Source organism: Pristiophorus japonicus, chromosome 2 (genome assembly GCF_044704955.1).
Source record: "Pristiophorus japonicus isolate sPriJap1 chromosome 2, sPriJap1.hap1, whole genome shotgun sequence".
NCBI classification, from domain to species: domain Eukaryota; kingdom Metazoa; phylum Chordata; class Chondrichthyes; family Pristiophoridae; genus Pristiophorus; species Pristiophorus japonicus.
In genome coordinates, this window is record NC_091978.1 from 348259041 (window position 1) to 348281290 (window position 22250).

Here is a 22250-nt window from a genome sequence, read left to right on the forward strand (position 1 = left end):
TCCGCGGTGGCCCGGCTTCCAAGTTGTCCACAGGACCCGTTCAGCCTCCCCCCCCACCCCCACCTCCCGTTCAGCCCTTTCCCCTCCTCCCTCCTCCTTTCCCCCCTCCTCTCCCCCCTCCCTCCTCCCCCCTCCTTTCCCCCCTCCTCTCCCCCCTCCCTCCTCCCCCCTCCTCTCCCCCTCCCTCCTTCCCACTTCCTCTCCCTTCCTCTCCCTCCCTCCCCCTCCTCCCCCCCCTCCCTCTACCCCTCGCTGTCAGAAACACAGAGAGACACTGACAGAGACAGAGAGAGAGAGGCACACTGGGGCACCCCATCCCAGCAGGCTGTTGGAGGGCTCCCGGTGCTGCAGTAGGTGAGTAGAAACTTAATTTTATATTGATTGATTAATTTTTAATTATTTTTTTTTATTTTTTATTTTTTTTGATTGATTTATTGGTTGCCTTATTGATTTATTTATCATTTATTATTGATGATGGCTCTTTATTTGTAAAAGTGAAGTGTTTAATGTTTGTAAACTTCCCTCCCCCCCCATCTCTCGTTCCCTACGCCTGATTTAAAGTCTAGGCAAGGTTTTTCGGAGCGTACAAAAATCTACACTTACTCCATTCTAAGTTAGTTTGGAGTAAGTTTTCGCTGTCTAAACTTGCAAAACAGGCGTAAGTGGCTGGACACGCCCCCTATTGGAAAAAAAATCTGTTCTAAAATGAAACTATTCTAACTCACCAGAACTGGAGCAAACTAAATGCCGAGAATTGCAATTTCTAAGATGCTCCATTCTAAACTAGTTGCTCCAAAAAAATAGGAGCAACTCAAGCCAAAACTTGAGCCCAAATTAAGGGGGCACTTGATTTTATGTTTTACACAAAATAGTGTTATAAACTTATATAAATTGTATCCAGGTAGCATTTTTATTTTCTAGAAAATTAAAACAAAGAAAGACTTTGTTCTGAGCCCAGTATTCAGTTTTTTTTTTAAATCTGAAGTTTTGTACATATTAAAAATTGCTTTGTGGGTGGAGGTTTGGGTGAAGTGTAGTTTTATGTTTCCTTCCTTCTGCACTGCCTTTATTGTAAGGATAGCATTATTTCCAATTTTGTGGAAACTTCAGCTCCAACCACATTTCTTACTTGATATAAGTTGTTCTCCAGTAGGCTGACATTTCAAATAGAAAGATTTTTAGAATCCTAAAAAAACAGACCCTATATTTTTCCAGAGAGGAGTGAGCCTCTGGAATGCAATGCCGGCTGGTGTGTGTGCTGATTCTCTGCACGCCTTCCAGAGAGAGCTGGACTGGTTCCTGATTGGGACAGAGATCACACCATTTGGAAGGTAAATGGATTAACAGATAACAAACACATGGTCTACGTGATCGTCTGGACTGGTTTTGATCGCCTCAAGGGGACAGAGAAAGATTTTCCAGTGTTTTTCCCCCTTAATGGCCCTAGGTTTTTTTTCTTTCTCCCAGGATTTTATATGACTGAGGAAGGAACGAGCGGAGTGAGGGGCAGGGGGGCAGTGTATAGTCGTGATGCGTCAGCCCCGATGACTGCTGGGGTGGCTTGGTGGTCTTAACAGTGACTACACTCCAAAAGTACTTAATTGGCTGTAAAGCACTTTGAGACGTCCGCTGGACATGAAAGGCATTATATAAATGCAAGTCTTTTTAACCTTTGCATGTTCATTTTATTTTGATCAGAGAAGGAAAATGTTGTTTCTTAAAGTAGGTGATAAACAGGTGGTGTGAGAGGGGAGCCCATGATAGAATGACCGGATGTGGACTATAGATGGAGCAGGCATGATGTGCTGTAAAGCCTTCTCAGCATGGATTTTCTTATACTTTTAGCTTCAGCACAAATAGGATTAAATTTCCATCTTCACTGGCTGGGTGGTCATCTGGCAAAATGGATCACCTGCCATTCCATTGAATGAAAGTCAGGCCGGTTTTAGAACAAGCAGACAATCCCATTGTCAGATTACCGCCCACGCGAAGATGAAAATCTATGGTGTAATGTAAGCACCTGTGAGTATGCCCACAGGTTTGTAGAGCTGTTGAGTTGGGAGTGGCTTAGCCAGTCATGTAATGTTCACAAGACTCAATAAAACCCCAGCCAGTTGGGTTCAGGGGATCCACGATGAGGCATGTGGCTGTGAGCCTGGTGGGTGAACTGGTCATGTATAGCACTCCCAGCACACTCGCCAGTGAGGAGAGACGTCGCATATCATCTGGAGGCCTGCATCACACCCTTCTCGCCATAAGCGCTGAAATCTCAGGTCTGCACAGTGACGACATTGGGGGTTCAAGCCCTGCTGCGAGCATTCACAGCACCCTCTCCTTTGGGGATACCACTGAGGAGGAAGAGGAGAACACTACTGGCAACAACACGTCACTGCTTCCACCCACACGCGCTAGCTCAGATACTGGGAGTGCGCGGTCTGCTGTAGTTGAGGTAGTACAGGGGTCTGCACTGGGTGTTGCACCGGGGCCTAGCAGGCTGCACCATGGTGACGGGGCTAGGCAACCTCATGTGCCATCTCTCCAGGGAGCGAGTCCGCAACGGAGTTCTGCCGCCGAGGACTCGGATGAAGCCATCGATGTAGCAGCATACGAATGAAGGGTGGAGGCCATGCATTCCCAAATGTTGGGGGCACTGACAAGGGTGCCAGGGAGGCTGTCGAAAGTGGTCAGGAGTATGGAGGCGTCTACCTCCCACATAGTCGACAGCTCTGCGCGCACCATGGAGCCCGTCATTGCCAGTGTGCAGGCGATGGTGGACTCCCAGAGTGACCGTACGATCCAGCTGTGATGCCGCAACCTGCAGGTGATGTGCCAGCTGCCATTTCAGCACAGGCGCGAGGGAATGAGCACAATCGGTGCTGGATTGGAGAGGATGGCAGCGGCCCTGAAAGCTCAGAATGCTCTTATGCACTCTGGGCAACAGGCCACGGAGCATCTTATTGCTGCCATGGAGCGTCAGACTGCCTCCACGTCTGCTGGCTTTGAGACTCTGGCTGCTCTCATGCAGTCTCAGCTCGATGCCACCCGACACCTCAGTGTTGCGTTCGCAGCTGGGTCCACCGTGGGGGACCTTCCGATGTTGCGCCACACCACCGACCTGACCTCCCTCAGCGTGGTGGTGGTAATGTGTCGCCCCCAGTGAGTGACTCGGGCTCCTCGGACCAGGATTCTGATGATGTGCTCTCTCAGGATCACAATATTCCTGGCCCCAGACCTGCCACTCTGCCAGTGTCTTCACGCATAGCCTCACCCGAGCCACGCCAGACTACACCCTCCCAGGGGGTTGCTGGCCAGTCTTCACCCAGCCCTTCCAGGCCAGAAGGTGTTCAAGGGCACCCAACAAGGACATCTGTAGCTCCCACACAACAACCACAGCAGCCTTCCCAGACCCATTGTGTTCAGTTTTGGTCTCCTAATCTGAGGAAGGATGTTCTTGCTATTGAGGGAGTGCAGCGAAGGTTCACCAGACTGATTCCCGGGATGGCAGGACTGACATATGAGGAGAGACTGGATCGACTGGGCCTGTATTCACTGGAGTTTAGAAGAATGAGAGGGGAGCTCATCGAAACATATAAAATTCTGATGGGACTGGACAGGTTAGATGCAGGAAGAATGTTCCCGATGTTGGGGATGTCCAGAACCAGGGGTCACAGTCTAAGGATAAGGGGTAAGCCATTTAGGACTGAGATGAGGAGAAACGTCTTCACTCAGAGAGTTGTTAACCTGTGGAATTCCCTACCACAGAGAGTTGTTGATGCCAGTTCATTGGATATATTCAAGAGGGAGTTAGATATGGCCCTTACAGCTAAAGGGATCAAGGGGTATGGAGAGAAAGCAGGAAAGGGGTACTGAGGTGAATGATCAGCCATGATCTTATTGAAGACTCAAAGGGCCGAATGGCCTACTCCTGCACCTATTTTCTATGTTTCTATGCACCTGGTGCCAGAATGAGCGTTGTACACATGCTCTGCCGCTGTCCTGGGGTTCCGCAGTGGAGTGAGCAGCCAAGTGGACAGGGGATATCCCTTGTCGCCAAGTAGCCAACCACAATCCTGATTTGGGCCAGTGAAGAGGGTGGGCACACTGGTCTGGCGCAGAATGAAAGAATCATGGCTGCTGCCTGGGTACCTCGCATCAACTGCCAGGATCCGACGTTGATGGTCACACACGAGCTGCACATTGAGTGAGTGGAACCCATTACGGTTGACAAAGACCTCGGGTGGTGTTGTGGCGTCCTCAGCCCAACGTGTATGCAATTGATCGCATCCTGCACCCTCGGGAACTCTGCAATGCGGGCAAATCTGGCTTGTTGCTCCACCTGCTTGTCCCTCGTCATCGGAAATTAGATGTACTCCATTCTTCTCCTCTACAGTGCATCGGTAACCTGCTGAATGGAGCGATGTGCAGAGAATTAAGAGATGTTGCCAATGTCTGCAGTGGCAGACTGGAAAGACCCCATCGCATAGAAGTTCAAAGCGATGGTGACCTTGGTCTCAAAGGTCAGGGCGATCCTGAGCCATGAGCGAGGCTCGAGATCTTCCCACAACACATTGCAGAGCTCCCTCAGTAACTCCTTTCTGAATCTCAGCCTTCGCAGACATAGCTTATCACTGAGCTGGATGAAGGAAAACTGAGATCTATAGACCCTTTGAGGGTAGGACCTCTTTCCCCCACCTCTGTGTTGGCCACCTCCCATGGCAGCTGGATGATGGCCATCTCTCTGGTCCTCCTCATGGTCGCGCACCTCTGCAGGCTGTTGCTGGCAAGGCTCCTGGTCCAGTATGTGGTGAGGGGGGTCAATGTGCCTGGCACTCCTCCTGATGCCATCTCCCCCCTGAACACCCTCTTGACGTGCAGGTCTGCACACATCTGCAGGCCCTTCTGGATGTTGGACAGGCATGGCTACTGCTTCCCTTTTCCGCTGTCTCTCTGCCCGATGCTGTGAACGCCGCCTTCTCCTGCGTGCCGCCCTGTGTCTTACAAGGTGTACCAGGCATTCCCCTGCCAACACTGATCCCATTGTGCTCCAAGGCTGCACCCTGATAACTAGGCCTCTGGAGCACAGAATGAGGCCTATAGGCTGAGAGCTGAAAATCCACAAAATTCTTACAAACTATCAACAGCACTCAGCAGGTTAAATCAAAACAGAAAACAAAGAGCAAAACCTTTGAGCAAAAATACCCCCGGTCACAGGAATCCTCCGATGTCCTCCAGCGATATCGAGTATCACGGCAGAGTGTACATACCCAAAAAGCTGGCGGGGGCACTGCTCAAAAAAACCTTCACTTTTTGAACCTGAATATGGGTGGCATGGACACGTAGTAGCGGTGCGCACCCTGCTGACATCACCACGGCCGAAATTCCTTTACCCCGGCTTCAATTGGCCGATTCCGGCGGAAGTGCTCACCACTGAAAAACCCCCCGCACTGAATATACTTCGGTGGGGGGGGGGGGGGGGTGCCAATAGAGCAGAACGTGTCGGCCAATCAATTTTGCCGATTGGCCGCCGAGGACCTGCGGTAATGGTCCCTCCTGGGACACTGAATTTCAGCCTCCAGGATTGTAATAAATAGCAAAAAAATGTCTAAGCTTGCCAGTCATTGCTCATACAATTTACCAAGTTAGTAACTCACTGTAACTTGTGCATAGTTGTACAGATCCGAAGTGTCTATAAATCTTTCATTGCCTACGTTTCAAATTGACCCTATGGTTCTTGGGTTTGATAAAGCAGTATTCTCTTAGTGCTGCACTGAAGTGTCATCCTAGCTTGTGTACTCAAGTCTTTAGAGGACTCGAACTTCTGACTCTTAGGCAAGACTGACTTGAAACCGAGGCACCATCTGCTCTCTCAGGTGGACGTAAAAGATCTCATGGCACTATTTTGAAGAAGAGCAGGGCCAATATCCTGGACACTATTTATCCCTCAATCGTGATAACAAAAAATGATTATCTGGTCATCATCACATTGCCGTTTGTGAGAGCTTGCATTGCGCAAATTGGCTCCCACGTTTCCTACATTACAACAGTTACTTCACTTAATAAGTACTTCATTGGCTGTAAAGCGCTTTGGGACATCCTGAGATCGCGAAACCTGTATAATTACAAATATTTCTTTCTTTATTTCTTTTGGCTCTAATGCTAAAAGCCGAGTCGGTTACGCAAGAAGCTGCCTCTTGTATCTGACAGATTTTATCATGAGTTGTCGAAAGGGTGTGAAAAGCCATTTCCCTGTGCCCTTCACCTGTCAACTGTTCCATGCACAGAGTTGACAAATCCTGCAAACATTTGAAATGGGGCATGAGAGAAATAATCACAAATCCAATTAATAAGGAGGTATGCTTCAAATTATTAGCCCTGCATCTCGCACCTGAAAACTCACCAAATTATCTATTTATTAGCGGATATACGGCACTGCTCAGGGTGGTCCAGGACCTGGTTCGATTTTTGCCATCTTCAGTTAAAACACAACAGCAGTTCACCCATCAATGCAAATTTACTGAAGCAATACATCACATGATTGACTCGAAGTTAAATTCTTACTGATACTGAAAGATACAGGCCTCACAAATATAATATTTGTAATACTTTTTATCTGCTGCTTGACAAATTTGCCAATAATCTTGTTCTCATTCCAAAACTTCACAGTCCCAATTATTTGCACTATAACAACAACAGGCTTTATTTATATGTAGTGAAACATCCCAAGCTGCTTCACAGGAATAGTGGGCCCAAGTTTCCGCCCTCTGGAAAAACGGCGCATCTCGATAAGGTGCGCGACTTTCTGGATGAAAAAGGGCGGCGAAAACTTCTTCAGGACATCTTTGTGCTTCGCACGGTGCAGCACAAGGGGACGGGGGCGGAGCCAGCTCCCGGCGCTGAAAACAGTGCCGAGACCTCTGCACATGCGCGCTAGAATGTACGCGCATGTGTAGTAGCTCCAGGCCCCAGAGGCTGTGTAGGACTGGCCCGAAGCACGCCGCCCCTAGCCCTGGCCAAATGGGCTCACTGGGGCGGCGAAGATCGGACTCTGGCCTCCCTCCTCTTCAGCTTCAGAGCTTCAGGTCCGGCTCCCCCGCCCCCCCCCCCCCCCTGTTCAAGTCCCGCTCCGGCTTCCCCCCCCTCCCCCGCCACCTTCAGGTCTCTTCCCCCCTCTTCTCTCCCTCCTCTTCCCCCCCTCCTCTTCCCCCCCTCCTCTTCCCCCCCCTCCTCTTCCCCCCCCTCCTCTTCCCCCCCTCCTCTTCCCCCCCTCCTCTTCCCCCCCCTCCTCTTCCCCCCCTTCCTCTTCCCCCCCCTCCTCTTCCCCCCCTCTTCCCCCCCTCTTTCCGCCCTCCTCTTCCCCCCCTCCTCTTCCCCCCCTCCTCTTCCCCCCCTCCTCTTCCCCCCCTCCTCTTCCCCCCCTCCTCTTCCCCCCCCCTCCTCTTCCCCCCCTCCTCTTCCCCCCCTCCTCTTCCCCCCCTCCTCTTTCCCCCCTCCTCTTTCCCCCCTCCTCATTCCCCCCTCCTCATTCCCCCCTCCTCATTCCCCCCTCCTCATTCCCCCCTCCTCATTCCCCCCTCCTCCTCTTTCCCCCTCCTCCTCTTTCCCCCTCCTACTCTTCCCCCCCCTCACCCCTCTCTCCCCCCCCTACCCCTGTTCCCCACATTAGCCCCTCCTCTCCCTCCCTCTTCTCCCTCCCTCCTCTCCCCCCTCCCCCTCCTTCCTCCCCCCACCCCTTGCTGTCAGAAACACAAAGAGACACTGACAGAGAGAGACACTGACAGAGTCAGAGAGAGAGACACTGGAGGGCCCCCGTCCCAGCACGCTGTTGGAGGGCTCCCGGTGCTGCAGTTGGTGAGTAGAAACATAATTTTTTATTCATTGATTTTTTTTATTTTTATTTTTTTATTGATTTATTGGTTGATTTATTGATTTATTTATAATTTATTATTGATGATGGCTCTTTATTTGTAAAAATGAAGTGTTTAATCTTTGTAAACTCCCCTCCCCCCCATCTCTCGTTCCCTACGCCTGATTTATAAGTGTAAGCAAGGTTTTTCTGAGCGTACAAAAATCTACACTTACTCCATTCTAAGTTAGTTTGTAGTAAATTTTTACTGTCTAAACTTGCAAAACAGTGTAAGTGGCTGGACATGCCCCCTTTTGAAAAAAAAATCTGTTATAAAATGAAACTTCGAACTCACTAGAACTGGAGCAAACGAAATGCAGAGAATTGCAATTTCTAAGATGCTCCATTCTAAACTAGTTGCTCCAAAAAAATAGGAGCAACTCAGGCTGAAACTTGAGCCCATAATGAGACAAAAGCCTTCTTTATTTATCTCAGTTATTTGCGCAGTTGCAAAAACCTCCATATTCTGATGATTTGGCAGGGCATAAGCCAACGGATCTGGTGGGGGGTGGGGTGGGGTGCAGGATGTGGGTCTTAGATTGGATCCACTGGGTTTATGTCCTATTAAAAGTTCTTTAGGTGTAGCCATAACAAGTCAGCACAATGTTAACTTACTGCCAGCTACAAGTTTGGGTAGGTCTTGCAGAAATGAAAAAGTTGGAGCAGTTTAGGAGGATTCAATGGCATTGTCCTGGAATTTTTATGCAGTATTTAAGAACATAAGAATTAGGAGCAGGAGTAGGCCATTCAACCTGTCGAGACTGCTCCGCCATTCAATAAGATCATGGCTGATCCTCTACCTCAACTCTATCTTCCCGCACTATCCCCATATCCCGTGGTTCCCTTAGTCTCCAAAAATCTAGAGATTTCAGTCTTAAACATACTCAACGCCTGAGCATTTACAGCTCTCTGAGGTAGAGAATTCCAAAGATTCATAACCCTTTGAGTGAAGAAATTTCACCTCATCGCAGTCCTAAATGACCATCCCCTTATTCTGAGACTATGACCCCTAGTTCAAGACACCCCAGCAAGGGGAAATATCCTCCCAGTATCTAACCTTCTCCCGCTCTTTAAGGAATTTATATGTTTCAATGAGATCACCTCTCATTCTTCAAAACTCTAGGGAATATTTCTGTTGTTAGGAGTGTAAATTTGGTGCAAAAATCCTCGGAGGACAAACACTAATACCTGTAGTAGGTATAACTACTGGTAACAACAAATATCTCAGGGCAGCACTGGGCAAACACTAGGGCCCCGATTCTAAAGTGGGAGCGGAGCGCGTGATCCCCGAAATGGATGATGAACCTAGTGAGTCCGGAGGCTTAACAGCCCAGCCTCATTTGAATACATTTTCCCAGAGTCTTGCCCAAAGCCGGTCTAGCTGGCGAGCGGCTGCGGGAGATTGCAGCCAGGGACCCATGGGAACCGTTCAAGGCCATCATTTGGTGTAGGGTGGGGGAGGTGGGCTCTGGAGGGAGGTTTTCTGGCCTCGATCTGGGAGCGGGAGGGGAGCCTAAGGCAAAGAAGGCCCAAGGCTTCCTTGTGAGGCCTAGAGGAGCACTCCTGCTCCTCCTGGCTCACAAGGAAACCTAAAATTTAATTTTTCAAACATATCAAACGTGCAAAGGTTGGACTGAGAACTTATTTATCTTTTGAAGTTAAATGTTTAAGAAGTTAGCTTTGCACTGGACATAGTTATACTGCAGCTGGTGTGAATTCCAAGGATTATAAGACTAACTCCAATTATGATCTCATGCCGAAAGTTGAAACCCAAACTGATGTGCTAGAAACAGTGGTGGTCCAAAGAGACTTGGGGTCCATGTAGATGGATTAATAAAATGTCATAGACATGTAAAAAAAATAATCTAAGAGGCCTTTATATCTAGACGACTAGAATACAAGGGGTTAGAAGTTATTCTGCAGAAATACAAAGCCCTGGTTAGCCCACACCTGGAACAATTTTCCCTGTAAGTTTTTGGGATTGCGCGTCCCTTTAAGGGGCTGTATGACTCATTCGCAGTCTTTAACATTGCAAAAGCCAGTCCCGGGCAGATTGCGACTGTACAGCTTATAGGGAACGTTGGAGTATTGTGAGAAACATAGAAACATAGGAAATAGATGCAGGAGCAGGCCCTTCGGTCCTTCGCGCCTGCACCACCATTCAATAAGATCATGGCTGATCATTCACCTCAGTACCACTTTCCAGCTTTCTCTCCATACCCCTTGATCCCTTTAGCCGTAAGGGCCACATCCAACTCCCTCTTGAATATATCCAATGAACTGGCATCAACAACTTTCTGCGGTAGGGAACTCCGCAGGTTAACAACTCTCTGAGTGAAGAAGTTTCTCCTCATCTCAGTCCTAAATGGCTTATTCCTTATCCTTAGACTATGTCCCCTGGTTCTGGACTTCCCCAATATTGGGGACATTCTTCCTGCATCTAACCTGTCCAGTCCCGTCAGAATTTTATAAGTTTCGATGAGATCCCCTCTCATCCTTCTAAACTCCACATCAATACAGGCCCAGTTGATCCAGTCTCTCCTCATATGTCAGTCCTGCCATCCCGGGAATCAGTCTGGTGAACCTTCGCTGCACTCCCTCAATAGCAAGAACATCCTTCCTCAGATTAGGAAACCAAAACTGAACACAATATTCCAGGTGAGGCCTCACTAAGGCCTTATACAACTGCAGTAAGACCTCGCTGCTCCTATACGCAAATCGTCTAGCTATGAAGGCCAACATACCATTTGCCGCCTTCACCACCTGCTGTACCTGCATGCCAACTTTCAATGACTGATGTACCATGACACCCAGGTCTCGTTGCACCTCCCCTTTTCCTAATCTTCCGCCATTCAGAAAATATTCTGCCTTCGTGTTTTTGCCTCCAAAGTGGATAACCTCACATTTATCCACATTATACTGCATCTGCCATGCGTTTGCCCACTCACCAAACCTGTCCAAGTCACCCTGTAGCCTCTTAGCGTCCTCCTCACAGCTCACACCGCCACCCAGTTTAGTGTCATCTGCTAACTTGGAGATATTACACTCAATTACTTCATCTAAATCATTGATGTATATTGTAAATAGCTGGGGTCCCAGCACTGAGCCCTGCGGCACCCTACTAGTCACTGCCTGCCATTCTGAAAAGGACCTGTTTATCCCGACTCACTGCTTCCTGTCTGCCAACCAGTTCTTTATCCATGTCAGTACATTACCCCCAATACCATGTGCCTTAATTTTGCACACCAATCTCTTGTGTGGGACCTTGTCAAAAGCCTTTTGAAAGTCTAAATACACCACATCCACTGGTTCTCCCTTGTCCACTCTACAAGTTACTTCCTCAAAAAATTGTAGAAGATTTGTCAAGCATGATTTCCCTTTCATAAATCCATGCTGACTTGGACCGATCCTGTCACTGCTTTCCAAATGCACTGCTATTTCATCTTTAATAATTGATTCCAACATTTTCCCCACTACTGATGTCAGGTTAACCGGTCAATAATTATCCATTTTCTCTCTCCCTCCTTTCTTAAAAAGTGGTGTTACATTAGCTACCCTCCAGTCCATAGGAACTAATCCAGAGTCGATAGACTGTTGGAAAATGATCACCAATGCATCCACTATTTCTAGGGCCACTTCCTTAAGTACTCTGGGATGCAGACTATCAGGCCCCGGGGATTTATCGGCTTTCAATTCCATCAATTTCCTTAACACAATTTCCCGCCTAATAAGGATTTCCTTCAGTTCCTCCTTCCCATTGGACCCTCGGTCCCCTAGTATTTCCGGAAGATTATTTGTGTCTTCCTCCGTGAAGACAGAACCAAAGTATTTCTTCAACTCGTCTGTCATTTCTTTGTTCCCCATTATAAATTCACCTGAATCTGACTGCAAGGGACCTAAGTTTGTCTTCACTAATCTTTTTCTCTTCACATATATATAGAAGCTTTTCCAGTCAGTTTTTATGTTTCCAGCAAGCTTCGTCTCATACGTTATTTTCCCCCTCCTAATTAAACCCTTTGTCCTCCTCTGCTGAATTATAAAATTCTCCCAGTCCTCAGGTTTGCTGCTTTTTCTGGCCTATTTATATGCCTCTTCAGTACCCCATTCCTGCTTTCTCACCATACCCCTTGATTCCTCTAGTAGTAAGGACTTCATCTAACTCCTTTTTGAATATATTTAGTGAATTGGCCTCAACAACTTTCTGTGGTAGAGAATTCCACAGGTTCACCACTCTCTGGGTGAAGAAATTCCTCCTCATCTCGGTCCTAAATGGCTTCCCCCTTATCCTTAGACTGTGTCCCCTGGTTCTGGACTTCCCCAACATTGGGAACATTCTTCCTGCATCTAACCTGTCTAACCCCGTCAGAATTTTAAACGTTTCTATGAGGTCCCCTCTCATTCTTCTGAACTCCAGTGACTACAAGCCCAGTTGATCCAGTCTTTCTTGATAGGTCAGTCCCGCCATCCCGGGAATCAGTCTGGTGAACCTTCGCTGCACTCCCTCAATAGCAAGAATGTCCTTCCTCAGGTTAGGAGACCAAAACTCCAGGTGTGGCCTCACCAAGGCCCTGTACAATTGTAGCAACACCTCCCTGCCCCTGTACTCAAATCCCCTCGCTATGAAGGGCAACATGCCATTTGCTTTCTTAACCACCTGCTGTACCTGCATGCCAACCTTCAGTGACTGATGTACCATGACACCCAGGTCTCTTTGCACCTCCCCTTTTCCTAATCTGTCACCATTCAGATAATAGTCTGTCTCTCTGTTTTTACCACCAAAGTGGATAACCTCACATTTATCCACATTATACTTCATCTGCCATGCATTTGCCCACTCACCTAACCTATCCAAGTCGCTCTGCAGCCTCATAGCATCCTCCTCGCAGCTCACACTGCCACCCAACTTAGTGTCATCCGCAAATTTGGAGATACTACATTTAATCCCCTCGTCTAAATCATTAATGTACAGTGTAAACAGCTGGGGCCCCAGCACAGAACCTTGCGGTACCCCACTAGTCACTGCCTGCCATTCTGAAAAGTCCCCATTTACTCCTACTCTTTGCTTCCTGTCTGACAACCAGTTCTCAATCCATGTCAGTACACTACCCCCAATCCCATGTGCTTTAACTTTGCACATTAATCTCTTGTGTGGGACCTTGTCGAAAGCCTTCTGAAAGTCCAAATATACCACATCAACTGGTTCTCCCTTGTCCACTCTACTGGAAACATCCTCAAAAAATTCCAGAAGATTTGTCAAGCATGATTTCCCTTTCACAAATCCATGCTGACTTGGACCTATCATATTACCTCTTTCCAAATGCACTGCTATGACATCCTTAATAATTGATTCCATCATTTTACCCACTACCGATATCAGGCTGACCGGTCTATAATTCCCTGTTTTCTCTCTCCCTCCTTTTTTAAAAAGTGGGGTTACATTGGCTACCCTCCACTCCATCGGAACTGATCCAGAGTCAATGGAATGTTGGAAAATGACTGTTATTGCATCCACTATTTCCAAGGCCACCTCCTTAAGTACTCTGGGATGCAGTCCATCAGGCCCTGGGGATTTATCGGCCTTCAATCCCATCAATTTCCCCAACACAATTTCCCGACTAATAAGGATTTCCCTCAGTTCCTCCTCCTTACTAGACCCTCCGAACCCTTTTATATCCGGAAGATTGTTTGTGTCCTCCTCAGTGAATACCGAACCAAAGTACTTGTTCAATTGGTCCGCCATTTCTTTGTTCCCCGTTATGACTTCCCCTGATTCTGACTGCAGGGGACCTACGTTTGTCTTTACTAACCTTTTTCTCTTTACATATCTGTAGAAACTTTTGCAATCCGTCTTAATGTTCCCTGCAAGCTTCTTCTCGTACTCCATTTTCCCTGCCCTAATCAAACCCTTTGTCCTCCTCTGCTGAGTTCTAAATTTCTCCCAGTCCCCGGGTTCGCTGCTATTTCTGGCCAATTTGTATGCCACTTCCTTGGCTTTAATGCTATCCCTGATTTCCCTTGATAGCCACGGTTGAGCCACCTTCTCTTTTTTTATTTTTACGCCAGACAGGAATGTACAATTGTTGTAGTTCATCCATGCGGTCTCTAAATGTCTGCCATGCCCATCCACAGTCAACCCCTTTAGTATCATTCGCCAATCTATCCTAGCCAATTCACTCCTCATACCTTCAAAGTTACCCTTCTTTAAGTTCTGGACCATGGTCTCTGAATTAACTGTTTCATTCTCCATCCTAATGCAGAATTCCACCATATTATGGTCACTCTTCCCCAAGGGGCCTCGCACAACGAGATTGCTAATTAATCCTCTCTCATTACACAACACCCAGTCTAAGATGGCCTCCCCCCTAGTTGGTTCCTCGACATATTGGTCTAAAAAACCATCCCTTATGCACTCCAGGAAATCCTCCTCCACCGTATTGCTTCCAGTTTGGTTAACCCAATCTATGTGCATGTTAAAGTCACCCATTATAACTGCTGCACCTTTATTGCACGCACCCCTAATTTCATGTTTGATGCTCTCCCCAACATCACTACTACTGTTTGGAGGTCTGTACACAACATCCACTAACGTCTTTTGCCCTTTGGTATTCTGCAGCTCTACCCATATAGATTCCACATCATCCAAGCTAATGTCCTTCCGAACTATTGCCTTAATTTGCTCCTTAACCAGCAATGCTACCCCACCTCCTTTTCCTTTTATTCTATCTTTCCTGAATGTTGAATACCCCTGGATGTTGAGTTCCCAGCCCTGATCATCCTGGAGCCACGTCTCCGTAATCCCAATCACATCATATTTGTTAACATCTATTTGCACAGTTAATTCATCCACCTTATTGCGGATACTCCTTGCATTAAGACACAAAGCCTTCAGGCTTGTTTTTTTAACACCCTTTGTCCTTTTAGAATTTTGCTGTACAGTGGCCCTTTTTGTTCTTTGCCTTGGGTTTCTCTGCCCTCCACTTTTCCTCATCTCCTTTCTGTCTTTTGCTTTTGCCTCCTTTTTGTTTCCCTTTGTCTCCCTGCATTGGTTCCCATCCCCCTGCCATATTAGTTTAAATCCTCCCCAACAGCACTAGCAAACACTCCCCCTAGGACATTGGTTCCGGTCCTGCCCAGGTGCAGACCGTCCGGTTTGTACTGGTCCCACCTCCCCCAGAACCGGTTCCAATGCCCCAGGAATTTGAATCCCTCCCTGCTGCACCATTGCTCAAGCCACGCATTCATCTGCGCTATCCTGCGATTCCTTTCATGAACTTAGGATGTCCCAAAGCACTTCACAGCCAATGAACTACCTCAGAAGTTTTGTCATTGTTGTAATGTAGGAAACACAGCAGCTAATGTACATGCAGCAAGGTCCCACTACCACCATTGAGATAAATCTGTTAAAAACACATCATGTGTTTTAGTGATGTTGTTTGAGAGATAAATGTTGACCAGGAAACTAGGAGACAGTACCTCCAACAGTGCAGCACTCCTTCAGTACTGCACTGGAGTGTCAGCATAGGTTATGTGCTCGAGTCTCTGGAGTTGTGCTTGAACCCACAACCTTCTGACTCAAAGGTGAGTGTGCTGCCACTGAGTTAAGACTAACACCTAAAATGGTGCATTCTTTGGAAAATTAATATTCAAACTGTGCACAGTGGTGTTCAAAAACAGTTAAAAGCCACTTGGGAGGTTTTCCCAGCCTATGTATTGAAGCATCAATAATCCCAAATCCCTAAATGGCAATATAATTATCATGAAAGCTCCAAAATTTCCTGGCCTCATTTCCTCAACAGAAGCCCCATCAAAGTCACTTACACAGCAAACCAGTTTCTGGCTGACTGGTTCTCACAAAGGGAGCAACATGAGACTCCAACTGAATTTGCACAAATTGATTCTTTGCATTCCAGTGGAATTTGCACATCTCATTACTTTTGGAAAGATTTCAAGGCAAAGAAAAACAATATTTCTACATTAAAACTCTGAGCACAGAAGGTTTGCAAGTTTCACACGCATTGCTATTCATGAGTCTAGAATTTTCTACTCTAATTTTGATTGCAAGTGGAACATCTGTATTGATGTGAAGCAATGTGATTAGGTAGGAATTAGGTCTACTCTGCATATTCAAGACATTCCTGGACTGTCTTGTTACAGTTTTGAAAGAATGTTGACAGCACACAACAAGGCCATTTGGCCCACCACTGCTGTGCTGGCTCTTTGCCAGAGCAATCCAAAATTACTACCACTAATTGGTTCTCCCCCCTCTCTTCCGCCACCACCGAGCCGCCCCCCAGAGCCCTGTATTTTCCAGCTCTTCAAATAGTTATCCCTCAACTATTACCCATGGCAAGGCATGCCAGTCTCTAAAACACTCTATGCAAGGAAATGTCTTTTACCCTCTCTCCAAATAGTGAAAACTTTAAATTGATGATTCTCATGACAAACTCCTTAATCTGAAAAAATTGCTTTTCCTTATTCACTCTTTCAAAATGGCCAAAGAAACAGGACCAGCCGAATCAGACACACTGGGGTCGATCTTGACCATGTGCGATAGTGTAAAATGGGCGAGAGCGAGTTGCAGCCCGTTTTACATCTCTCTCGAATTTTATTTCTATTGGCTTCAGTGGAAGAGAGGTAAAACGGACTGCCAACTCGCTTAGGTCCGTTTTGCTCTATTGCAGAAATCAGGAGCTGCCCCACTGAACTCCGTGCCTAATTCTCCGAGCTGCCCTCCGGTCGAGTGAGACTGCGCACCTGGAGCAGTTTCACAATTTCCAGGCTAGCACGTAGACCTGGCAAACATTTTGGCTCCGGAGTGGTTGCAGCGGAGGCCGAAAACATCCGACAAACCTGACAAGGCCGGGGAAGTGAAGGCCCTGCCAATCTTAATGGCAGGGCCTCATTGACATTTGTAGCTCTCCCTTCCACACAGCAGCCAGCTAAATGGACAGCCCGGGGGGGGGAGGGATCACGAGTGGCAGGAGGTTGCAGCCGGGGACCCTTGGGGACAGTCGGGGGGATGAGGCATGGGAAGCTCTGAACAGCAATTCGGAGGTGGAGGGGTGGGGGGGGGGGGGGGTGCGGTTGGTGAAGATCAGGGCTAGGGGAAGGCCGAAGGCTTCCTTGAGTTACGTTGCTTCTCCTCCTGCCCCACAAGGAGTGCTGGAAGAGCCACTTAACTTTGGTAGCCAACAGCTCCCACCTCTCTTCACCTGCTGGGAATCCCACAGCTCAGGCCTCCCTCCTCCCTTGCTTTCTGCTAAATTTAAGTCGCTGGTGATGTCGTCAGTCCGCAACTTTTTATGGTAATCAGGACCCCGGCTACCTGTTGTGGGAGCCTCATCCGTGCCCTGAATCATGCACTTTACAATTTAACGGGAAGAAATGGGGTCGGGTTGAGGTCAGGGGAGGGGCACGAGGGGTTTTAAAATCAAAGCGTTTGTTTCTGTTAAAATTTATGTCAATCAACAAAAATCTGAAAGTAGCTGAATTATTCATGTGGCAGATTTGAGAAAAGGACTTCTGACATAAGAAAGAAAGACTTGCAATTATATAGCTCCTTTCACAACCACCGGACGTCTCAAAGTGCTTTACAGCCAATGAAATTATTTTGGAGTGTAGTCACTGTTGAAATGTGGGAAACTGAGCAGCCAATTTGCACACAATGTCCACCTGAGGGAGCAGACGGGACCTCAGTTTAACATCTCATCTGAAAGATGGCACCTCTGACAGTGCAGCACTACCTCAGCACTGCACTGGAGTGTCAACCTAGATTTAGCCTTGAGGAGGAGTTCATAGAGTGCATAAAGGACAGGTTCCTTGAGCAGTATGCAACGGAACCAACCAGGGTGCAGCCTATCTTAGACCTGGTCCTGTGTAATGACCTCCTAGTAAAGGATCCCCTCAGAATGAGTGATCATAGCATGATTGAATTTCAAATTCAGATGGAGGGTGAGAAAGTTGGATCTCTAACCAGTGTACTAAGATTAAATAAAGGAGACTATGAAAGTACGAGAGCAGAGTTGGGTAAAGTGGACTGGGAAAATAGATTAAAGTGTAGGATGGTTGATGAACAGTGTTGTACATTTAAGGAGATATTTGACAACTCTCAAGGAAAATATATTCCAGTGAGGACAAAAGGGTGTAAGAGAAAAGATAGCCATCCGTGGCTAACTAAAGAAATAAAGGACAGTATCCAATTAAAAACAAGGGCATATAGCGCCCAAGTTTCGGGTCGCGCCTAGGACGGTGCAACCCCGACCTGGACGCCCGTTTTTCGCGCCCCAAAGTGCGCCTAAAAAATACCCGCAGATTCTCTGGCTCCCTGCAGGTCCTTTGCAGCTGGGCGCAGCGCAGCATGAGCTGTGGGGGGGCGGAGCCAGGTCCCTGCGCTGAAATCAGTGCCGGGACCTCTGCACAGGCTCACTACAGTGGGCACGCATGTGCAGTAGCTCCAAGCGCCCGAAACTGTATGGGAGGGGCCCGGAGCATGCAGCTCCTAGCCCTGGCCCAATGGGCTCACTGGGGCTGTGAGGGTCAGGCTGCACCTCCCTCATCCAGCTCCTGCTCTGGCTCCAGCTTCCTCCCCTGTTCAGCTGGCTATCTCAACTCCCCAGCTCCCGCTCCGCTCCCCCCCGGACCCCAGCTCCCACTCTGGACCCCCCCCCCCCAGCTCCCGCTCTGACCCAGCTCCTGTTCCGACCCCCGCCCCGGACCCCAGCTCCCACTTTGGACCCCCCCCCCCCAGCTCCCGCTCCGACGACCCCACCCCCCGGCTCCGACGACTCCCCCCCGCTCCCACTCCAATGACCCCCGCCCCCCCAGTTCCCGCTCCCGCTCCGATGACCCCCCCCCGCTCCCACTCTGGCTTCCTCTGGCCACCTACCTTTAACTTCTTCGGCGGGGCCCGCCCGCCCGGCATCTTGCTGGGGGTGGGCCTCGCCCGAAATCTTGGGCCCGGCTTCTTCACGTCAGTTGGGCCCATTCAGCCTCCTCCCTCTCCTCTCCCCCTCCCTCCCTCCCTCTCCTCTCCTCTCCTCTCCTTCTCTTCTCCTCTCCCCTCATCCCTTCCCCTCTCCTCTCCCCCCTCCCTCCTTCTCCTCTCCCCCCCTCCCTCTGTCCCTCTCCTCTTCTCCCTCCCCTCTCCCTCCCTCTCCTCTCCTCTCCTCTCCCTCCCCCCTCCCTCCCTCTCCTCTCCCTCCCCCCTCCCTCCCTCTCCTCTCCCTCCCCCCTCCCTCCCTCTTCTATCCCCCCCCACCCCCCCTCCCTCCCTCTCCACTCCCCCCCTCCCTCCCTCTCCCTCTCACCCCCCCCCGCCCCCCCCCCCCCCCCCCAGTCACTGTCAGAAACGCATAAATACTGACGGACAGAGAGAGAGACACTGACACTGAGAGACAGAGAGTGAGAGAGAGACACACAGACAGACAGAGAGAGAGACACACACACAGACAGAGAGAGAGACACACACACACTGGGGGAGGGGGGGGGGGGCCATCCCAGCACGCTGTTGGAGGGCTCCCGGTGCTACAGTCGGTGAGTAGAACATTTTTTATTTCTTGAATTTTAAATTTTTTTAATTTTTACATTTTTTTTTGATTTATTGATGTATTTATCATTTATTATTGATGATGGCTCTTTATTTGTAAAACTGAAGTGTTTAATGTTTGTGAACTTCCCTTTAAACCCCTTCCCCCCCCCATTCCCTATGCCTGATTTGTAACCTACGCCTGATTTTCTAAGTGTTGGCAAGGTTTTCTGAGCGTACAAAAATCTACACTTACTCCAAACTAACTTAGAATGGAGTAAGTTTTCACTGCCTAAACTTTCAAAACGGGCATAAGTGGCCGGACACACCCCCTTTTGAAAAAAAAAATCTGTTCCAAACTGAAACTGTTCTAACTGACTAGAACTGGAACAAATTAAATGCCGAGAATTACAATTTCTAAGATATTCCATTCTAAACCAGTTGCTCCAAAAAAACAGGAGCAACTCAGGCCGAAACTTGACCCCACAAAGTGGCCAAAACTACTGGGAGGACAGAAGACTGGGAAGCTTTTAAAAGCCAGCAAAGAACGACTAAAAAAAATGATTAAGAAAGGGAAGATAGACTATGAAAGTAAACGAGCACAAAATATAAAAACAGATAGCAAGAGTTTCTATAGGTATGTAAAAAGGAAAACAGTGGCTAAAGTAAATGTTGGTCCCTTAGAGGACGAGACCGGGGAACTAGTAATGGGGAACATGGAAATGGCAGAAACTCTGAACAAATATTTACGGTAACGGACACTAACAATATTCCAACAGTGGACAGCTATAGGGAGGGAGGAACTTAACACAATCATAATCACTAAGGAGGTGGTACTCAGTAAGATAATGGGACTAAAGGCAGATAAATCCCCTGGACCTGATGGCTTGCATCCTAGGGTCTTAAGAGAAGTAGCAGCAGGGATTGTGGATGCATTGGTTGTAATTTACCAAAATTCCCTTGATTCTGGGGAGGGCCCAGCAGATTAGAAAACTGCAAATGTAATGCCCCTATTTAAAAAATGAGGCAGACGAAAAGCAGGAAACTATAGACCAGTTAGCCTAACATCTGTGGTTGGGAAAACGTTGGAGTCCATTATTAAAGAAGCAGTAGCAGGACATTTGGATAAACAAAATTCGGTCAAGGAGAGTCAGCATGGATTTATGAAGGGGAAATCATGTTTGACAAATTTGCTCGAATTCTTTGAGGATGTAATGAACAGGTTGGATAAAGGGGAACCAGTGGGTGTGGTGTATTTGGACTTCCAGAAGGCATTTGACAAGGTGCCACATAAAAGGTTACTGCACAAGATCAAAGTTCACGGGGTTGGGGGTAATATATTAGCATGGGTAGAGGATTGGCTAACTAACAGAAAACAGAGAGTCGGGATAAATGGTTCATTCTCTGTTTGGCAACCAGTAACTAGTGGGGTGCTGCAGGGATCAGTGCTGGGATCCCAACTATTTACAATCTATATTAACGACTTGGAAGAAGGGACTGAGTGTAACGTAGCCAAGTTTGCTGACGATACAAAGATGGGAGGAAACGAAATGTGTGAGGGGGGACACAAAAAATCTGCAAAAGGACCATAGACAGGCTAAGTGAATGGGCAAAAACTTAGCAGATGGAGTATAATGTTGGAAAGTGTGAGGTCATGCACTTTGACAAAAAAATCAAAGAGCAAGTTATTTAAATGAAGAAAGATTGCAATGTGCTGCAGTACAGCGGGACCTGGGGGTACTTGTACATGAAGCACAAAAGGATAGTATGCAGGTACAGCAAGTGATCAGGAAGGCCAATGATATCTTGGCCTTTATTGCAAAGGGGATGGAGTATAAAAGCAGGGAAGTCTTACTATACCTATACAAGGTATTGGTGAGGCCACACCTGGAATACTGCGTGCAGTTTTGGTTTCCATATTTACGAAAGGATATACTTGCTCAGAGAAGGTTCACTAGGTTGATTCCGGGGATGAGGGGGTTGACTTATGAGGAAAAGTTGAGTAGGTTGGGCCTCTAATCATTGGAGTTCAGAAGAATGAGAGGTGATCTTATCGAAACGTGTAAGATTATGAGGGGGCTTGACAAGGTGGATGCAGACAGGATGTTTCCACTGATGGGGGAGACTAGAACTAGAGGGCATAATTTTAGAATAGGGGATAAGGGCCACCCATTTAAAACAGAGATGAGGAGAAATTTCTTCTCTCAGAGGGTTGTAAATCTGTGAAATTTGCTACCTTGGAGAGCTGTGGAAGCTGGAATATTGAATAAATTTAAGACAAAAATAGACAGTTTCTTGAGCGATAGGGGGTAATGGGGAGCTGAGTCCATAAATCAGATATGATCTTATTGAATGGCAGAGCAGGCTCAAGGGGCTGTATGACCTACTCCTGTTCCTTATGTTCTTATTTATGTGCTCAAGTTCCTGGCGTGGGATTTGAACCCACAACCTTCTGACTCAGAGACGAGTGTGCTACCCACTGAGCCACAGCTGACACAACATACAGAATTGTTCTGCAGTCTGATTAACTTCTGAGATAAAAGATGAGCATAATGGCTGCGTTCGATATACTGTTCATCATGTTCATTTTTGTTTTTGACTAGACTGTTTAACACAGAGGCCTCTCCTCAGTGCTTCCATTATTTAAACAGCGCACTACATTAATTGCTTCCCATTGATTCTCTTGTAAATTTTGATTTTTAAAAAAAGCATCAAATTCATGTTCTGTATTATGAAACCCTCAGATCTTGCCACCCAGAAAGCCTCTTCTTCTTTAGCTACTTCTAATTGAATTTAAATCTGCCGAGTGTTTCTTTCACGTAC

At 47.7% G+C, this 22250-nt stretch overlaps 1 protein-coding gene across 2 annotated transcripts in view; it reads left to right on the forward strand.

The window, feature by feature from the left end:
- Positions 1-22250, forward strand: part of LOC139234884 (limbin-like) — a 260436-nt gene that overhangs the window by 174868 nt on the left and 63318 nt on the right. The window lies entirely within an intron of this gene.